We start from the raw sequence: 15,958 nt of genomic DNA, 5'->3' as shown, positions 1-15,958 counted from the left end.
CTAGGCCTGCTCCTGAAGACTAGAGACTGAGAACCTTGGAAAATGTCTTTGTCACCGGAAGCACCAATTACATGGCACAGACCAGCCACCACCGGGGCTATAATGCCCCTGCTGTAGCTCTAGCCTTCTGCACATTTGTACACAACTGAGCAGATGCAGATGATGATAGGGGTGTGAAGATGACCATCTCATGGCTGGGCTGGCGATGGCTGCTGGCCTTTGTCGAATGTTCCTCACACACTCTCCTCACCGCTGTGACTAATGTCAAGTAATCCTCCCAACGGTCCCGAAAGGGAAGTTGATTCCTATATGCTAGAGAGGAAACTGCATAGCAGGTGAAATAGTCTGTCTTACGGTCACCTGAGTTGTGAGGGGCCGGATAAATTCTAAGGCTGCTTGCCATGTGCCTTCCTGCCCCCACGCTAGGGAGGAGGAAGGAAAAGAGCGATCCTACTGCCTCGCCCCCTCCTCGTGACTGAAGGGCACCAGGTCAGTCTATGGAAACTCTGACCTGGATGCATTGCAACATCTGAGTTTCCCGTGTCGTGGCACAGGGTGCTTCGAGTTCTCAAACAGCAAAGACTGGGACCTAAGGCGAGGTGACAAGAGCCAGTCTCCTGCCTTACTGTGGTGTGACTTAGATTCTGCTCTCTCTCCCCAGCTCTGGGTTCCACAGCTGCAAAATAAGAGAGAGGACTGGGTCTGGTCTCTGTCACCTTCAAGATGGAAATAGCACTAGGGTTACTGCAGCCAGGGACCTGACCATAAAGATAGCAGAGGCTGTGACAGACTGTTGGGTAGAATGGAGGTTGAGAGACGCTCTCGGCATCATGCTGCTAGGGGGCCAGTTCAGGAGAGAGGCCAGCTCTACACTAGTTAATCTGCATGGCTGACTGCTTAGGGACCACTGAATCCACCTAAAAGCCCAATGCAATGGGATGCCTGTGTGCAGTAGAATGCCTGTGTCTTCCGGGAAGATCCCATGTACTGTATGGTAGGCAGGTGTCAGGGGGCAGCCCTGCAAGGGTCCTGTTTCCCGGCTTCTTCTGTTCTGCTCTAACCTGATTTCTGTTGTTTGACTGTTTCCTGTTGCCCCAGCAACAGAGCAATAAGGGAGATGGCTGAGAATGACTGTGCGAAGTCACTTAATTATCACCAGCAGGCACTGTGCCAAGCAAGGGTGGGTACAGCTGTGAGAGACTTCACCCCTGCAACAAAATGTGGCCTCGAGGCGGTCGTAAATATGCACCAAAAAACAGACCTCTGAAAGATGCACCTTTGGTTAATTGAGGAACCTTTTGAAATGATGAAGGCACTATAGAGTTCTACCTCTGAGTTGATTTTATTATATTCTACTGGCAAACCAGTGATGTGTACAGTTGGGTTATCTCCCAGCTACTCCATTCCCAAACTCTTTATAGAGATTTATCAACAACAGCAAGTCCACTCTGCTTAGGCTGTGATTGTGGCTCCAATCTGGAACATCCTGTAGTGGTTTTTCTTTTTGGAAAGATGGTCTATCTCATAACCTCTTAGTAACGGGACTTTGAGGGCTAACTGCCGATGTTTTATCCCAGTAAATTATTATGACTTGTGGGCAAGCAAGCCCACAGCAGCCAAACCGGAGCACCCTCTGATTATGGGTTTATTTATTTTAGGTCATTGAACGTCACTAGCAGCCACCACGGGCCACACTTGCTTTGTTAGATGACTATGAGTATTTTCTGTGGCAGCCACACACACACACACCCAAGGCCTGGGGAGACTTTCAGAGACACCCATACTCAAGGCCTTCAAAATACGGTTTCTTTTCTTACAGACAGCCCCCGGAGGGTGTGGTGACTTTTGCCTGCTCTGCAGCATCCTACAAGCTCCCTTGGGGAGCACTGGTTGGATTTTCATCCAGTCAGGCTGCAAGTGAAATAACAGAAGCTCAGACAACAGAACCCCTGATACCAGTTCCAGGCTGCCATCAGCAGAGCAGGAATCCAATCCAGGCTTGCTGGAGCCTGCAGCCTCTGCTCTTCTTGCTGGTTGCATCCACGCATTGGTGCTTGAGAGGCAGCTGTGTCTTGAGATGTTTGGTCACCATAAAGCTCTGCTTCAGAGCAGAGCACATGAGGGTCATTGACACAGACCGATTCTTCAGGTCAAAAGCCAGAGACAGTATATACATCTGGCGCCACTAAGCCCAGCAGTCACAGGCTTTGTGGGGCTTGCCTGTCGTCTAGGACCAAAACACCCTCCTTTTTTTCCCCTTCCCTCAAGTGCTGGGATAGAACCCTGAGCCTCCCAAATGCTAAGCTCTACCCTGGAGCCGTATCTTCTGAGTCACAGTTCCCTTTGGATTCTAGTTCTTTCTGGTCTGTTTCAGATGGTGAGACTGCTGGTTCTCCATCTGTGTGGAATAGGAATAAAATGTTTAAAAATGGTTACCTTTATTCCCAAGATTCAGTTGAGTATTTTACTTCTGTCTTTACTCACCCCTTAAGACCATGTAAGGATGTGGCGTTGCTAACATTTGCCCATCAGGAAACCGAGGGCTGGCACAATGGCTTCTTGCTCTACGTCACACAGTTTCTTGCTATGGAACACACCTACCCTCCACTTCCCACAGTGATGTTGCTCATGAGGGACCCTGGAGCCTGTGCTGGGAGCCACCAACTGGCTGACATTGGCCCCTTCTAATGGAAGTTTCTTCAGATTGTAACATCTTTATAAAATTTTTTAAAATATTCTTTTTCTAAAGGGGAGCTCTCCAAGATCATGTAAACCTCAAACTCCTCTGAGAATCTTGATCCATCCTGCTTGGATGAATGACATTAAGTGAAAACCTTGGACAAAAACCTTCATCGCCTCCTAGCTTTCATTTCCTTCTCCTTAGAGTCTCCACTAGTGTACCACACACTACCCTGGCTAGTATACATTGCAAGCACTGCTCAACTATTTTTTTGTGTGTGAACAGATGTAGCCGTTATCTGTACTCTTACAACATCCTGTGTAGTTAATGGAGTTGTGTTATTTCCATATTATGGACATGTGATGTGCTCAAAGGAACCCTTCACTTTCTGTGCTCTATGCTGCCTTTGACCTTGGCCCTGACAGTGTTTCTCTAGCTATAACATCATAATGAACAAATCATCTCACTGATGCCTTATCTTTGACTCTTCTGCCTCTCGGCAAGCTTCCCTGGCCACTCAGACCTTACCTATCCCCTATCAAATATCTCCCCAAATTAATCACTCAGTCACCATAGTCCCATACCAGACTGCATCTTCATAAAGGCCCTGCCCCAATCCCACTACATCAGTCTGCTGGAACTGGCATGGGAGCTCCACGTCTCATAGATCTGAAGTCTTCAGTCTACAGTGGTCTCTTTCTTGTGTACACTTCAGCCTCCCTAACTCAACATCTTCCTGACTCAAGCCTTTTCACCCGTCTGGTTCCTCCCCTCCCCCATCATCCTTTGTGATTTTCACTCACCCCTCCGGTGGGAAAGCAAGCATCATTTCTTTGGCCTCACCTTCCATGTCTACCTGGTTTGCATCAGAACCTGTGGCGGACTCAGTCTGTGCCTTCTCAGAGGTACAGAGAAGCCGTCTCCTCCCTATTGTGGCATATCATGATTTACTTACAGAAAGGGAAGCGTCAGTGCATATCCATTGAGAAGAATTCCTAGCCCACTCGGTATCTGGACTTGACTCCTGATGGATCAAAGATTCAAACGTAAAAAAACAAAAGAAAATATAAAATTCTCAGGGGGGAGGGGCAGAAATAGAAACAGTTCACAGAAGACAAACAGGAGGTGGGACAAGTAGCCATGTTTTTAAGAGGCAGGGAGACAAAATCCCCCCAACTCCTCATGCTCTTGGTAGGTGTTCAAGTTGGCCATTTTTAGAAGACAGAATTGGAATTTCTTTCAAGATGGCAAACGTTCAGTGTACTTTCCTCCAGAAACTCCACTTCTAGGCCTATATCCTACATCAGGCAGGGTTCCCACAGCGAGCAGAGCGGTGCAGCAAAAGTGCTCTGCGGCTTGTTTAGAACAGCACAGCGACTGGAAATCACCTAAATATCTGCCTGTGGGAATCGAGAATGATGGAACCCAGGCCAGTGTTTAAAAGAATACTGTACGTTTACTAGTATTCACATGGAGAGATGTCCAAAACAAAACCAAAACAAAAAACCCACCGATAAGTCGCAAGAAAATGTCAAGTTAAAGAACAGTATTTGCAGAGCAGTCCTGGCCTTGCTAAGAAAGCGCAGTGGCATCGTTTATTAAGTTTGAAGCCAGCCTGGAATATACAAGGTCAGGGAGGGGGAGGGAAAATGAAGAACTGAAAGATCTAGATGGTAGGTAATGACACTTCTTGTCATTGTCTGAATATTTGAGACATTTCATAACTTCCAAAAAATTAAAATGAAGAATTCATTCAACATAGCAAGATAAAACAAATAAAAATGAAATCAATGGAAAATACAGATAGTAAAAGAAACAACATCAAGTCCACCCCACATCACATGTGGTAGATAACCATCTTGCAAGCCTCATTTCATCACAGTCTTGCTGGAGATATGGCAACGGAAGGGTTCCCATTCTCATCTCTAGAATGCACCTCAACTGGACAAAAGCAGGGCTGCCTGTCCGCAGAGGAACAGCCCTGCTCAGAGACTGTGGTGGAATGGTGAGCCAGAGGGAGGATGGTGTGGAAATGAGGCCAGGGCTCAGTACAGGGAGGCTGATCCGCTGGTTTCCAGTCCTCTGTCTTTCTAGGCAGAGAGGCAAGGGCAAGGTACTAGTTACTAGGTAAGGGCAAGGTACTAGTTACTAGGTAAGGGCAAGGTACTAGTTACAGGGCAGGGTAGGTCTCATCTAATGTTTCTGGATGAACCATAGTCCTCTGTGCCTGATCCTTTCGAAGCCTGAGAGAGACTCCCCAACACACATATATATATATATATCCTTTGACCATTCTGCTTCTGAGTAAGGAGGCTGGGGAGAAGGTATCCCTCTGGTACCCACACCCTTCACTCACGCTCTAACCTCCATAGCTAAGGCCTTACCCTGCTGCACCTGTGCCTCCCCCACCCCACCCCCACCCCCGCCGCTTCCTTTCAATGGAAAAATCAACAACAACAACAAAACCAAAAAACACTAACCTTAGTGCAGTTCTCACTCTGCGGTTCTGAAACCCTCTTCCTGTGAACTCTGATGTGGGTGGTAAGAAGTAAAGGGAAGAGGCCTGTGGCTCTCACCAGGGGCCTTTGTTTTGGGCACTAAAAGATTAGAGGTGGGGCGAGTCTGGTGAGGCTCTGAGGGTATTGAACCTCCGCACTGGAGACTCTGAGATACCCAGGGCAGACTGTTGCTTTCTAATAATCAGCTAGCCAGCTGCCTCTGTGCCTGTGAAGCTGCGGACCCCTTATTTATGTATGCCCAAGTCTCAAATGCAGGAGTGCAGGAGCCTGAGAGGGGCTCTGTGCTACCAAGGTTCCTTATAGCTGGACTCACACTGGTTTCCATTCCTCCACCTGACTCACACATCCTCTAAGGGCTAGTTCTGGGGTTCTGGGGCATCATGCTATTCTGAGAGACCGGAAGACAAGGCATCCTTCTTCTGTGGTCTGGACACAAATGTGGAGAGAGGGTTCTAGGGTACCTGGATGGCACCAGTCCTGGCAAGGACACTGAGGCCTGAGCCAGGCTTTCATGTGTGTGTATGTGTGTGTGTGTGTGTGTGTGTGTGTGTGTGTATGTGTGTATGTATGTGTGTATGTGTGTGTGTATGTGTGTATATATGTTTATGTGTGTGTGTGAGTGCGTGCACGAGTGTGTGCGTGCATGTGTGCATGCATGCCTGTGTGGTTGGTTCCTTCGCTTAGAGCTTTGCAGTTGTATCTGGCTCTGGTCCGGAGCTTGCTTTCTTGCTGCTGACTCTTAGCAAATGCTGGCAGTCAGCCCTATACATTCCAGGGTCCAATGCAGGACGTGTAAGTACATGAACTTATTTCAAATGTGGGAAGGAAAAACATAAGGACACCCACCATTCCTTTAATGGAAAGAGAGGAGGAGGTTGCGTGGATTGTCCAGAGTCCCCATCTGAGAAGGGCAAAGTGAAGAATGGCTCCCTCTACTCCCCTGCCTTCCTTTTCTGTAATAAATCACAAATTAATGTAGTTTAAAATGATTTTATATGCACATAATTTTACCATTTATTGAAGATAAAAGAACATTTGCATATTAACAAGATAGTTGTATCTGCTTTTTTTTTTTATACATAAAATGTATATCTTGGCTTAATATTTGACCCTGGAGGACATTAAGCATCTTGAATGTTTTTCAGAGTTGATGAATATTTTGTCAATCCTGAGAATGCCTCCTCACATGACTGTAGGAGGCAAAGTGGCCGAGGGGTGTTCAAGGACATGTTAGAATTTGTTGGCAAACCTGTCTTAAAAGTGGGCTTTCATGGGCCCCTGCAATAGGGTGTGTGTGCACGGGTGTCTACCATTGAGTGCAGTGGTTCTCAACCTCCCTCATGCTGGGACCCTCTACTCCAGTTCCTCTTGTTGTGGTGACCCCGGCCATAAAATCATTTTCATTGCTGCTTCATAACTGTTAGTTTGCTACTGTTAGGAGTCGTAATGGAAATAGTTTTCAGAGTAGAGGTTTGCCAAAGGGGTCATGACCCGCATGCAGGTTGAGAGCTGTGGATCTTGAGCTTGGAAGAACATAACCAAAAAGAAGATGGGTTTTCCTCTGGGTAGTACTGGACAACTACTTTGCCACAGTCGGCCTCCACCATTGTTCTTCTCTGCTCCACAGAAGGCTGACCTGAGTGGGCTGTGCTGGCAGGTCTGACCCATGGGGTGCACTCTTGGCCTGAGCGAAGCAGAAAGCAGGGCAAGGTCAGGACACAGGACGCTTCCTTCAGGGTGCCATAGCCTGCGTGCACACCCAAGTGTACAGCCACAGCCCAGCCTGGGGCCCTATCCACTCAGCTCCAGCCCCCTGCTGTTCTGATAACCTCCCTTGGTTGGTGAGCTCTGACAGTGCGATGGGCGGCTGATCTCGGTCCAGGTTCTTACAATCTTTTGTATATCCGCCAGGACTTGAAACAATAGTCACTTTATGGAATGCTCCTCAAATGGCCTGTTTGTATAAACTGTCTGCTTCCTGCTAGGAACCTGCCTGGTCCCTAGTAGCCAGCCAGCTCAGTGGTAAAGACCTCTGGAGCTGCTGAGTCATATAGAAGCTGAAACTTGGCACATGGAGGTCCCCTTCTAACACCTGCCCTTTGCTTTGCCTCTGCGCATCAGTCCCTGATTCATTTCTCCACTTTTCTTCTTGTCTCTTTCCACCTGCCATCTCCCCCCTGCTGGCCCTGGAGGAGAAGGGCCAGGTACACAGGCCCGTGCAATCATAGCCACCTGTGATGCGTGCATCGTGGTATTCGGTGAACCCTAATCTCTGAGTATCACTAGTTAGTCACAGGGGTCTTAGATCCTTGGAACAGGTGTCTTAGACACTAATACTTAGAAGCAGGGTCATCGCACATTGCAGGGAGAGTCCTCTTCCCTGGGACTCTTTGACCAGTAAAGCCACTGACTTACTCACTTCCACCAAATGTAAAAGGGCTGGCTCCCTGTCAGGCCCACCTTACTCAAGGAGCCTGGTCCTGGCCCTGGACCAAGGCTGGATGCCTTGCTTGCTTCCATTTCATTCCATCCATTTATATTCTATAACCTCCATCATATAAACACCCTGCCCACTGTCCACACTCTCAATGGAGCCCATTGCCATCTGGACACAGGTGTGTGTGTCTGTGTAGCAAACCATTATTTCTCCTGAATTAGGTACAAGACTGTGTATACTGAATATTCAACAAACACTTGTTGGAAAGCCGGTATTTCAACCAATGAGCATGAAGGCCACTTATCTTAAGGGGCTACTGAAGAACAATGATCAATTTGTCAAGCACATCAACATATGTATGCAGTCTAGGGCAGGTTCTGGTCCCTCTGGACCTCAGATTAAGGGTGGGATTCTTACCAAAGTCTCTGAGCTTCAGGTTTCTCACACAAAGGACAGGCATCATACTTACATCCTTTCTCTGTTGTTTTATGATGAATGTTCATGTACTCAGGAACTTAGAACAACATGTATTTGCCCCACAGTTTCTAGGAGTCCAGACACGGCTTAGTGGGATGCTCTTAGCTAGATATAATCAAGGTGTAACCAAAACAGGGTTGCATCCTCACCTGGGGGTTCACTTCTAGGCTCAGGAGCATCCCTGTGGCTTTGAACTGCAGGTAGCCTCCTTGCTAGCCAATAGCTGTTCCTAACTTGCAGAGATCGCTGATGCTGATTTCCTTAGAGTAGGTCTCTGGTGCCTGGCTGCTAGGAAAGACTATGTCTTTGATGATATAATATATCAATGGCTGTGATCTCCCCCACCTTTTCCTCGTTCTGTTGGCTAAAAGTAAGACACAGGTCCTGCCACACTGAAGAGGGGACAGTCACAAAGGCACCAATGTGAGAATACAGAATGGGAACATCTTAAATATGCCTCTTGGAGATCTGACTTTTGGCCCAAATGGCTCTTAAAGGACCGGGTATGAAGTAGAAGATGTCCTTGTACCTAGCACTCAGTAGAGACTCCAGAAACAACATAGAGGCAAGAAGGAACAGCTGTCTTTCTTTGGTTCATTTCGGATGAACCAAGTAGTTCATTCGGATGAACCAATAGTTGGTCCTCAGGCCCCACTAGGCCTGAGCACATATACTAACCTATTTCTGTCATTTCTACTACTTTTCTGGACATTGATGTCAGTGGGATTTGTCCTGTGGCATTGGCCATGGTGATCAATAGACATTCTTGCTATTGTGACTGACTGGTTTTAGCAGATAAGGCTGTGGCATCTTGATAATTTTTCCCAGCCTCTCTGTCGGCCTTCCCATGGGAGGCTTCTGGTGAAGTTTAGATAGTCCAAGAGTATTGAACTATAAGGTTTACCTGGTGGCTTAATATCCAAGGCCAAAACTGCAGCCCAGGGGCCCAGAGGCAGTTGGAAGGCAGTGGGGAGTAGGGTTGGGCTGGGGTGTGGACGATAACTAAATGACAGAGCTGGGAAGAACGGGAAAGGTCTTGTCAGGTACCAGCATCCAAAACCTGCTTGGGAGGCCTCAAGGACCTGGTGGCCATGTTTACCCTTGCAGCTCCCCTCACAGGCTTTCTTCAATTCTTCTTGTCCAGTTCTTCCATCCTTTCTCATCTTCTGGACTCTTCTGAAGAGGGAAGAAAAGAGTAACTCAGAGATGTAGCCTGTCTGGGCTGGGAAAGACCTTGGAGTCAATGTTGTCTCAGGGTTGCAGACAGAAGCCATTGAGCTTCCATCATCTTTTGTTCAGCCTCTGAAGAGGCTAAACTGAAGTCCAGGGAAGGAAACCGGTCTTCCCCACGGGTACAGCTTTGGGATCCTGAGTTAGGATGCTGCTGGTCTAGGAGCTCCTTTCCAAGAGCCTCCACCCATTTATGAGTTCATTGGTGTTGCCTGCCCTTCATGCCAAGTACCCTGACTCCTGACTCTGTTTCTTCCTTCCTGCCCTTCATCCCGAGGCTCTGCAGCCTTCTGTCCATCCGATGCTCTCAACTTGTTCTGCATCAGTAGAAGTGTTCACAAGGATTCTTTCCTGGCAGGGACAGAAGCGGTTTGGGGCTTGCATGCCTGCGCAGCCGAGACCTACAGAAAATAAGTCAGAGGGAGAAGCCCTGTCATTTCTGGGCAAGGTGACAGTCCTGTGAGTCTCCTCAGAGAAGCAGAGGACGCCTTAGCTACAGGAAGGGGGTGTGGGGGTTGCATGGAGCCAATGGGGCTCTGGTTTACCTGTACAGTGGAGGGAGCAGCCCAGACTGAAAGCTCTGAGGCAGAAAATGGGAGGACCGAGGTTCCAGTGCGGCAGCCTGGCAATCAAGAACATAAAAATAGAACGTGGAAAGCATTGTAAATCCCTTGCGGGGGAAGGGTCTTTTTGTTATCCCCAAAAGAGTTAGTGGTCAAGTCCTGGAAAGTCTGTCTTCAGGGTTGGAAAGTGGGGGACCTGGGGCCTGTATTTCTTCTGCAGCCAGATGAGGCATGGGGAGAATGAAGAGAGGTGGCCAGGCTGAGAGAGATGAGTGCGTATGTCCCAGCAGGACTGGCAAACCGCCTGGGCCTGGGTAAGGTCTATTACTAAGACACTGTGAACCCGGGGTCAGCTGCTGTGAGAGCTCAGTTGGGCTGGCATTACTCCGAAGCTCAGCCTGACTTCCAAGAAAACACTCTAAAAATGGTCAGGGACCCAGGGGAAGAGCATCTTGTAGCCTGTTCTGATTCCTTTCAGAAGTGGGAGCCTTTGCCCTTCTCAGGGACAGGACCTAGAAAAGAATATAAACTTACTCTCTCTATCTCTCTGTCTTGTCCCCATCCACCCCCTTCTCCCTGCTCCCCACACACCCTACCTACTTCTCCCCTGCCACAGCATACAAAGCTGCAGATCCCTAATGTCTTTTGGGTCTAGGCCTTGAGTCATACAGGGATATATGCAGGCTCACAGGAAGCCCCACCCACTACAGCTACTTAATGGATACATCCATCACATACTGTACTCAGCAGCACACAGCTGTGGAACACACATGTGCACAGGCAAGTATTAATGGGCTGCAGGGTACAGTCGTACAGATCACATAGTAAGACTAACCACGCACAAGCACAATCAACCATTTCTTCTGTGTGTAATTGGACCCAGCGGCACACAATTACACATCGATTCTGAGTCATACATGGACTGGCACCGCTATACCCAACCACAGTCACATTCCAGCCACCCTTGTCAGCACAGGGTGACACACAGTCACAGGCAATCACAGTAGACTATCAGAGCCGGGAACATAGATAACTATAAGGGCAGCTATGAAGGGTGCTTTAACTCAGCCTTAGGAGTAGGGGCTGAAGGGACCTGGTTCCCTACAAGGGAGCTGGTGAGGGCCTAACGGAGTCAGGGATGGAGAATCTGATCACTTCTCCAAAGGTGCTCTCCCTCCTGACAGAGAGTACTGGATCCTGAGCTACTCACCTCTTCCCCTCTGGCCCCTGCTGGCCTACTTTAGGAAGCTAGGATCAGCCAGATTGCAGTGAGTCTGCAGGAATGAGGTCAGGAATGCAAAGCAGTGGGTGAACACAGGGCCTGTCACTGCCGGAGATTCTGAGGGTGGGGTGCTGTCCACTGGAGGTTACTCATCCAGGGGCAAGATGGAGACACTGTAGTGTCCATTTCTCAGTCAATATGTATTCCTGAGGCCTCTGCTCTTGGCAAACTCCTAGGAATGGGAGGGGCTGTCCTATATGGTCCTCAGCTACACATGTTAAGAGCAGGTTTGTTTCCCAGACCTCTGACACACACTTCCGTGAAGTACCTAGCACACTGAGGTGGATGCCTACGCCTTCTGGTAGTTCTAGAACACTAGCATGTGGAACAAGTCTGTGCTGTGCTGCCATGTGGAAGCAGCCAGGGCCAGCTGCTTTGCAGGACCTCCATATGCAGCGCATGCTGTGGGACTCAGTTATGGTTCTCAAGCTGCATCTACTTAACTAGAGACCAGAATTACTTCGCCAGATCTGAAGATGTTAGGTTACACATCTGAAAGAAATCTTTTTAAAATGATGACTTCCTGGCTTCTACAGGGCAGGTTCTCATGCCATCTTGGTGTCAGGTTTGCTATCACTGGGCCATGGTATGCTGGCCCTTTCCAGGGCTCACAGTAGATCTGCTCCAAAACCCTTGTGAAAGGACCACAATGAAGCCACCCTGTTAGAAAGTCAATGCTCCTGGGAGTCTGGTCCTTTGGACGAACTTCCCCACATCCCTGTCAGGATTGTTCCTAGGGTAGCTTTTCCCATCATCCTTTCTCCTTTGACGCAGGGCTTGGCCTGTCTCTTTCTCTGGGGTGCCAGCATCAAACGGTTGCATCCTGCTTCCACTGGGTTCCTTTTCCTGGCTGTCTATGAAGGTAAGGAGACACACCAGCTTTCCTTCTAATCCCTCTAGTTGCTTCCTGGAGAGAAGGTGCTAACAGAAGACATCTCTGTGGGAAAGCTGCAGAGATCCTACAGTTCACGATGTTCTTCCGTCCACACACTAGTCAGTCATCTCTGCCTGCAGCCATGGTGCAGTAACCCCCAGATAGAGAAGGGGCTAAATATAAAAACCCACAGACAATATGAAAGAAAGCAGGGCACATTATGTACATTGTTGTTGTTGTTAATGTTTTTGGGGGGGGCAGCATTTCTCTGTGTAGCTCTGGCTGTCCTAGAACTCACTCTGTAGGCCAGGCTGACCTCAGACTCAGAGACCCACCTGCCTCTGCCCCCTGAGTGCTGGGATTAAAGGTGTGTGCCACCAATCGGCTCATGCTATTTTTTAGTTTAGAGCAGAGGAGATAAGACATTTTAAAGCAGGAACCATGAAAGCCTGACATATTTAAGCACATGAAATTAGTCCAGTTTTGTAAACAAAAGTTCTGTCTCTACAAAATTAAAACACAAAGGATGAACTGGGAAAAATGTCTGTGACAGTTTCCACTACAAAGAACTTTTGAAAGTCAATTAAAAAAAAAGGAAAAAATAAACAAGCCAAATCAGGACTGAATTAAGGGCCAGGGCAAGTGACTCCTAGATTTGTAATTGACCAACAAGTAAAAGAAAAGATGCTAGCCCTTGTAATTTCAAAAAGCCAGATCAGATCTCTGAGGGCAGCAAGCAGAAAAAAGATGCCTTCGTTTACATATTTACAAGACAGAAGATATTAGACATTCCCAGAAGTTAGTGTTGGCACTATCTTTGAAATTGGAAGTGTATCCAGTGATTCCATTTCTAGGCATTTATTCTAGAATAAAGGCAAACTATCGTATCTTGATATTCATAGTGCTTTGGGGAGGCAGTGTACATGGGGTTGTGTTTGGGCTATCTCCAACCCCTTGGGGTTCTACAGCATCTAGGCCAGGGGGTTTCATGGTTCAGAGCTTCTGCTTGGCTCTCCTTGAGCCCACACACCCTTCCACCCTCTCATAGGTCATTACCTACCCTTTCTCAACAAGTCAGGGTTCTTTGGAAAATATTACTAACTTTGGGAAATCCACCTTCTCCTTAACTCCATATTGGGGTTGACATGAGTCTAATGCCTCAGGACTTTCTGTGCTCCCTGTCAACAAGTTGTCTAGATGTGAGCACATGATCTAAACCTGTGTCCTTTTATGATACATCCTGGGAGTTTGGTGGAAGTCCCAGGTCAGATTCCACTCCCCACTCCCCCACAGTATGGCCGGATGCACACCTCTGATGACTCTAGCTATTTTTAGCACAAGAATGAAGGCTGAACCAAGAGAATCTTTGGATCGAATTATGCTCGAGTTCCATGCAGTCCCTGGGCTTTTCTGATGCTGGAGGCGGTACATGTGCTCTGAACTGGTTTGCGAGAGATGCTTGTGGGCTTGCCATGGAAGCGTCTTTGCAAATAAGTAATCCCTCTAGCAAACAATTGGGTTCCCTGTCTCCAGGAGGCTCAGCCACAGAGAACAAAGTTCTGTCAGTTCTGAGAAGTTGGGAAGTCCCGACTTCATTCACCCAAGGCCTGGCTGGAAAAGCTTTGGGATGGAGTGAGGAGGAGAAAGAACAGAACGCCTCTGCTCTTCAAGGCTCCTGTGGCAACGTGAACCATCAACAGAGGAATCAATTGTGACCTATCCGTGAGGAGGATTTTCTGAAGCCTTTTTTTAAAAAGGGAGACTGGGCACAGAAGGAGCTCAGAAGAATCAGCAGTACAAAGGCAGAGGAGGGAAGACTGCTCTAAGTTTGAGGCCAGCCTACTTGACATAGAGCAAGTTCCAGGACAGCCTGGGTTTCAATAGCAAGACCTGTCTCAAAAAAGAAAATTAACCAAAAAAAGATAAAGAAAATGTTCTTACATACTGTCAAGAAAACTAGCTCAAAACTGCCCCAAAGTTTTGAGGTCCTTGACTTCACCACAGAAGGGAATTTTAAGGCAAGGCCAGACAGTATGAAGCACAGTTATGGGTTATTAAAGGGATTTTAAACCTTACTAGAAGAGAAGCACCCAGGGAAAGAGTAAGACAAGCGTAAGTACACAAAGTACAGGAGAGAGTTTGCTGTCTGTACCCTAGCCATATACACACTGGGTTTGGTGAGTTTTGAAGTAATTATCTCCAAGGATTGTTAAACAGTTGAACTGGCCCACAGTGTAGTTCCTGGACTGCCCTGCTCAGGATTACTGTTGAGAAGGTTAAAAACCTAGATAACAGGAACGTGGGCAGTTAGGATATTTTTACTATAAACAATTAACAGTCTCTTTTGAGAGATTCCTAGAAAGTGTCCAGGAGTAAAGCCACTCTGAAGGCCATCGGTCTTAAGCATGGTTCACTGGTATTTTAACATTATTATTTTGGAAAAACAAAACAAAACAACTTTGTATAAAAGAAACAGTGTTTCATGGAAGGCAGTCTTCACAGCAAATGCTAATTGTGTTGGAATTTTGGACTCCAGAGACTTCAACTAGAGTGAGAGTCTCCCTTCCTTTCCCAGTGCCCTCTAATTTACCTTGTTCTCCCACTGGTCCACTTGTATTTGTCTAAATTTCTCATTCTGGAGCTGCAGAGATGCCTCAATGAGTAACGTGCTGAGACCCTAGGTTCTGATCCCAGCTTCCCTGATAAAAATAAGTCAAAACAAAAACTAAACAAACAACAACAAAAGTGACTGCATGTACCTGTAGCCCCTCAGTGAGGGGAGGCAGAGACACAAGGGTTCTGAGGGCTGGCTGGCTAGCTAGTTCAGCCACAGTGGGAAGATTCAGGCCCGGTGAGAGTAATTGTCTCTAAAAGTAAAAGTAGAGAAGCAACTAAGGAAGACATCTTGATGTGAACCTCTGACTTCCTCAAGTGTCCACAGACACAAGCACACATGCACACAAGTTCGCACACACACATACATGCACACAGAAAGCTATGTTCTATCTCAACAGAATAAGATCTAGAAGGAAGTTTTCTTTATTTAACAATTTTTTTCTAGCTCTGGAGAGTTCTGAAGGATTTTTATTTTCTACCCTCATTTATTTACTGATTAAAAATTTAAATATTCTTTCTTTATGGCTCTTATTTTGTGTATTTTTGTATATTTGTATATTTGTGGAGGCTAAAGAACAACTTGTGAGAGTGAGCTCTTACCATTTATCATGTGCGTCCTGAGGACTCGAACTGAGGTGATTAGGTTCATCTGTTAGTGGTACCTGATAAGCCATCTTGACGGCCCCTAAAATAGAATTAAAAGAAAAGTTATTACAGTCTCAAACCCTAGTCTGTAACATCCTACTTCTGTTTGTGTAGGTAACTAGAGGTCTTGAGGGAGCTCTTAGTGGTTGGATGAGCATTCCTACACCCCAGCCTCTCTAGAATGCACAAGTCCCAGTTGTTTGGAGGTCTATGCGTGATGACTTCAGGATGCATGGAGTTCACAGTAGGGCTGTGTGCTCAGTCATGTTGGGCTGGTATATGGTGCCCAGCCATGGTGAACTGATCTAACAGCTCAGTGATAATCCACTGGTCAACTTTGTTAGAAGAAAACATTGACGGCACTGGAGAGATGGCTCAGCATTTAAGAGCATTCTCTTGCACAGAACCCGGGGCTTGGTTCCTAGTATGCATATGGTGGCTCACAACCACCTGTAACTCCAGTTCCAAGAGGTCTGAAGTCTTCTTCCCACCTTTGCATACAGCAGGCATGCTTATGGTACAAGTACACACATTCTAGAAAAGACATTGTTGTGTAGCGGTTTCCTCCTAGAACAAAACATTCCATCTTGCAGGGGAGGCAACTCCTTCATACAGAAGATAAACAACTCAAAAAG

General features: G+C 47.2%; 1 long non-coding RNA gene across 1 annotated transcript; it reads right to left on the bottom strand.

The window, feature by feature from the left end:
- Positions 1–1,326: 1,326 nt before the first annotated feature.
- LOC120100915 (uncharacterized) lies at positions 1,327–5,867 on the bottom strand. Its single transcript, XR_015676772.1, has 3 exons — positions 5,161–5,867; positions 3,636–3,704; positions 1,327–2,398 (listed from the first exon to the last, which is right to left on the bottom strand). It is a non-coding gene; the product is annotated as an uncharacterized LOC120100915 (long non-coding RNA).
- Positions 5,868–15,958: the final 10,091 nt, after the last annotated feature.

Source organism: Rattus norvegicus, chromosome 2 (assembly GCF_021556685.1).
Source record: "Rattus norvegicus strain SHRSP/BbbUtx chromosome 2, alternate assembly SHRSP_T2T, whole genome shotgun sequence".
In the NCBI taxonomy this organism is placed as follows: Eukaryota; Metazoa; Chordata; class Mammalia; order Rodentia; family Muridae; genus Rattus; species Rattus norvegicus.
This window is presented reverse-complemented; position numbering and strand designations above follow the sequence as displayed.